The following is a 5,534-nucleotide window of genomic DNA, read 5'->3' on the forward strand; positions in this document are numbered from 1 at the left end:
AATAAGCAGCAGTAAGAAATTAATATAGCCCTATCTGACTACAATGCTAATATACCTGAACTCAAGAAACCAGTGGCAGGAGTAGAGAGGAGGAGAGCTTTGGCTTCCCCCTGGAGTTTTAAACTCTGTATGTTCAAAGTAATTACTAAAGCAAATGCAGAGTGTGTTACTAGTCCAGGGTACCTCTTCTACTAAGCGCTGCACTTATGACTTGCTGTGTCCTGTTCTGAGCATCATGTTCAAAGACGGACACTTGCAACTAGAGTGTTCACGTGACATCATAGGAACAGCAAAGAAGCCTGAGGATGTTGCCTTAGAGGAGACTTAAAGAAAGTCTACAAACCTTATGAGGCTGGGATGTGTAAGTGGGAATGAGACCGTTCTCCAAGAGGCAGATTAGAACCCATGGGTAGAAACAGATGAAGCAAGTTTCATCACAATATATGGACAAGCTTTTTATCATTTAGAGATGATCACTGCTGGAGGGTCTTGCCTCTGAATGTATAGTACTTGATGTCACCGGAAGAGAGTCCCAGATAGAGTGGGTCTCATTCTCTTCTAAAATCCCACCTAAATCTAAGGTTTCATTGGTTTATTTTTAAGTGAGAGTTTTAGTGACTAGTACAATGCTTACCTCATAGAAGGTACTTAGTATTTGTTGAATGACTGAGTGAGTTCAGTGTGGAGGCATAGGACACAGACTGCAAAATCCTTCTACTTCACAGCTTGTCCATGTTAGTATTGCTTTGATAGGCATATCTAGCCTGTAGAAACAGGCCTGAAAACACTGGCATACAATTATGGCTAAGGATTATCAGTAAGAATTAGTGTCCAGATAATGCAATTGGTTTTTCTCATCCTAGTCTTACCATAATTCACAGAGAGGAACAGAATTTATTTTGTTACTCCTCAGGTGGTTTCCAACCAGTGGTCATATAATTTCTAGCTATTTATCATTCCATGCAACCCTCCAGTAAAGACGAAACAATGAATTGCTTAACAAGTAGTATTTGATGGTGATGACATTCAATAGTATCTTTGTATTTGCCTCAATGTTAGGACCCTTTTCAGGGCTGCCATCTGGACTAAACCAAATGACAATGCTGATTTCTTGATGGCCCAGTCCCCACATCTTGTTTTGCCCTTTGGGTTTATCCAAAATCCAAGGCTTGTCTGACTCAGAATCAAAATATGTGGTTAGTTACTAAAAAAGGGTTTTGGAGCTTGGTTAGCTGGCTGGGTTTTTGTTGTTGCTGTTTTGGGTCCAGGCATTACTCTTAACTCCCTTCGGTTAAATACTACATTACCCTTTCCAATTTCTCTTTAAAAATGCATACAATTCTGGGTCAGAATGGGAGTGATTGCTTTCCTAGGCCTGGAGGGACTGGGGTATCAGAGCTCTGGGGGCAAAGGGAAAAGACGAGAAAGGGGGAAAACAGAGATGCACTGCGCTACTCAAAACTACAGGGAGCTTGAGGTGTCACCTGTGGAATCACACCTTGCTCAGGAACAAATTTTAGAACAAATCTAGCTGATAACTAAATTCTAGAAACTCAGTGAGTGATCCCTCTTTAACTCTCTGCTTCCCTCACAGCAGTGGGTTCTTGGTCTTGAAACTACTTTTTATAGAGTGACTTTGTCACCCTGACTGAACCGAGAATAGGCATGAAGTCTAAGCTGGACCAATCAGAGTCCATTTATGAATACCTGAATTAAAAGACAGAGACACATTGGCCTAGCCTCTTGAGATGCCTCATCCAGTTACCATGATGTAGCTTAGAACCCGTAGGCTGGCCAGCTTGTACTTGCAAAAGGTCAAAGGGGCAGAGGAAATAGGCCTATGGCGAGACACATCTGATCCTAGGCCCTTCAGAGGCCTGGCTACATTCTTGCTCAAGGTTACATGAGTCATTTGTGTTATCTTGCAAGTTATATGGTAACCCACTCCAGTACTCTTGCCTGGAAAATCCCATGGGTAGAGGAGCCTGGTAGGCTGCAGTCTATGGGGTCGCTAAGAGTCTGACACGGCCGAGCGACTTCACTTTCACTTTCCACTTTCATGCATTGGAGAAGGAAATGGCAACCCACTCCAGTGTTCTTGCCTGGAGAATCCCAGGGACGGGGAAGCCTGGTGGGCTGCCATCTATGGGGTCGCACAGAGTCGGACACAACTGAAGCGACTTAGCAGTAGCAGTAGCAATCTTGATTTGAATCTATTACTTGTTATCACAGAATCATAATAGTACATATCTGTGGTGACTTCTTTAATGTGTCAACTTAAGTAAGATGAACCACATTTTCCAGGATTCCTTTTTCTGTGTATTTCTGAGGAGGATCAGACACAAGAATGATTCTTGTGGGAGATCTCCTGGGTTGAAATGATGCAGCAACCATTCCAAAGCTCTCACAGTTGCTGCTTATATCTGCTCACTCAACTTGTTCACATGAGGCAGCAGCTGGGCCTGAAGCTGGCTCTGCTTTTCCCTGGACCTTCCCTCAGCTTCTCTAGCTCCTGGTTTGTGCATGGTTAGCTCTGTGATAAAGAATTCAAAATTGACTTTTAGCCATATATTAGTTTATCCTGCTGATACTGGGCCCATCTTCCCAATCTATCGAGATCATTTTATCTGTCATTCTGTACATTAACTACCTAAGCTTCATTACAATCTGACCCCTGGCTGTCTTCCCCATACCCTTCTTATTAATACTCCTCAGGGCCCTTCCATCTTCTAGAAAACTATTAAAACAGTGGGAAAGAATGGAAAATGATCTAATATATCACTATGCTGCCCCTTCCTTATACATTTAAACAAAAGTTTCTGAAGATAATGGTATGAGTTTTGCAGATATGGAAATTTCAGTCCCTAGATCAGGCCTGGTAGTGAGGTAAGGCAAAAGAGGGCCTTAAGGTAAGTGGCTGCCTTGTCTGGCTACTCTTGTAGCAAGTTTTGGCCACCACAGCAAGAAATAGGAAGCCCCAGCTTCTCCCATCTCTTACACAGGGCAAAGATTCCTCACACTTTGTCTTCCTTTTTCAGAGAACTGTAAGATCATAAGGTCAGGAAAAAATGACTTGTTTCAGCCTTATCCCCCAATCTTGAACATGCCTGGCACAAGTAGATACTCAGTAGTAACTATTGCTCTTTGCTGCATAAGCTTGCACAAGGCCCACTTTGACACTGAGGGCACAGGTAATCATAGCCAACCCTAAACTGCAGCACAAACATCAACCTCCGTGTTCATAGTGGCAGACACATCACCAGCTGTGACTTGTAATATTTGGGACTAAGAAAGAGAGGGAAGAAAGAAAGAACAGTGATATAGTACTTTTTACCAAATGTATAATTCCAATTTAAAACTAGATATTCAGTTCAGTTCAGTCACTCAGTCATGTCCGACTCTTTGCGACCCCATGAATTAGTCAAATATTATTATCCTTAAGCCCTTTTTAATTATGAGTCCTGGAAATTAAACTAAAATTTCCCACCTGAGCAAAGTGTGCACACTGTGTTAACTGAGAAGGTAGAGGGGAATATGAAATAGGTAGACAGATGCAAATAGACCTCACAAAACAGAAAATGGCTATATATAGAGGGAGGAAAGGCTTAAGTGAAGAGGACAGGATAAAAAAACAGATTTCTTTACATATACTTTTGTTGATTTGACTGTGGAATCACGTAAATACTTTATATCATTACAAAACAAAATTAAATTTTAAAAAGCAATACTTTTATGCTGAGTCCATACTCAAAAAGCTTTGTATCAATACTATATGATTCCATTTATACAACATTCTGAAAAAAAGGAAAACTACAGGAACAAAAAGCAGATTCCTAATTGCTGGGAACGGGAGTGGGAGTTGACCATAAAGGGGCTTGGGGCAATTCAGGCGATGATGGAACTGTTCTATGTCTTGGTTGTAGGGCAGAGTACATGATTTTATGCTTTAGTCAAAACATACAGAACCACACATCAAAAGGGACAAATTTTACAGTATACACATTATACTTTAATAAAAGGAAGTGTAAAATAGCCTTAATAATAAAAAGAAAAAAAAAAAAAAAAACCTAAATGTGTGTCTAGTGGTATAACCATCAGAAATAAATCACAAGTGACTTTGAAACACAGTACTGTGTCTCGTCATTCATGTTTTTGCAAAACATTGCAAAAAAGACTCTCAAACATTTCAATCATTTTCAATTCATCATAATATTAGAGTAGCATTAATAATGCAACTCTTGGACTATTAGGTGTTTAGTGTAGGAAAAGTATAATGAGTAATGATATTGGTGTTAAGAACAGAGATTTTGATGTAAAAGGAAGGCACAGATTAGGATCAATGAAATTAAGTAAAAATCCTGCTTTCTTAATTAGAAGTATTAGCATGAATTCATAATTTATTTTATGTTAAAAATATTTCTTGGACTTTTCCGGTGGTCTAGTGGCTAAGACTCTGCACTCTCAATGCAGGGGGCCTAGGTTCGATACCTAGTCAGGAAAACAGATCCCACATGCTACAACTGTGTGTGTGTGTTGTGGAGGGGGGGTGTATTTCTTGTATATGTCTACTGAAAAGACCTAAAAATAATGGCCAAACCAGAAGCAATTACCAACCATAGCACCCAGGTAGGCAATGGCACCCCACTCCAGTACTCTTGCCTGGAAAATCCCATGGATGGAAGAGCCTGGAAGGCTGCAGTCCATGGGGTCTCGAAGAGTCGGACACGACTGAGCGACTTCACTTTCACTTTTCACTTTCCTGCATTGGAGAAGGAAATGGCAACCCACTCCAGTGTTCTTGCCTGGAGAATCCCAGGGATGGGGGAGCCTGGTGGCTGCCGTCTATGGGGTCACACAGAGTCAGACACAACTGAAGTGACTTAGCAGCAGCAGCAGCAGCAGTGGTCTCTAAAATATACCTCAGGGCTTCTTGGAGAAATGGTAGATTAATGTCTGGAACAGAAAACATAAGAGATGAGCCAAGAGCAATTTGTTACACTAAAAGATAAAGAAGTCATCAAACATTACTGGAGTTATCTCCAGAATATCCACAACTCAACTTGAATGCTCCTGCTGGGCAAATATGGGAAAATTTAGGCACTCGTAAGGATAATACTGGCAACGCATTAGAATATACCACACGTTTAAATTCTTAAGTTCATAATGATCCTAAAAAGCACTGGTCATCTTTGCATGCTAGGGAACCGCTTCATATCTGTAAAGCTGACAAATAAAAGGAATCAAGTACCTTTCCTGCTTTTCATTAGGGAGCCCTAGTGGCTGTCAAGGGTAAAATTTTCTTTGAACTGGAAGTATTCTAGCTAATAAGGGAAGAAGCAAAAATGCCGACAGATTCTATCAGATCAGATGCAATTATTAACCAGAGGAATGAGCCTAACTTCTGAGAGAAAGAGAAAAATTAAGGTGAAAAGACGTAAGAACATTTTTCATTGTAAGTATTTCATGAGAAAGTGATACTGATTACTGAAAACTAAATTGCTTAAACTTCTTTTCTTTTAGTAACTTTACTGGGA

The 5,534-nt window shown here is 40.5% G+C and overlaps 1 non-coding gene across 1 annotated transcript; it reads left to right on the forward strand.

The window, feature by feature from the left end:
• Nucleotides 1-4,427: 4,427 nt before the first annotated feature.
• TRNAE-CUC lies at nucleotides 4,428-4,501 on the forward strand. Its single transcript has one exon. It is a non-coding gene; the product is annotated as a tRNA-Glu (tRNA).
• The last annotated feature ends 1,033 nt before the right edge of the window (nucleotides 4,502-5,534 follow it).

Source organism: Bubalus bubalis, chromosome 20 (genome assembly GCF_019923935.1).
Source record: "Bubalus bubalis isolate 160015118507 breed Murrah chromosome 20, NDDB_SH_1, whole genome shotgun sequence".
NCBI classification, from domain to species: domain Eukaryota; kingdom Metazoa; phylum Chordata; class Mammalia; order Artiodactyla; family Bovidae; genus Bubalus; species Bubalus bubalis.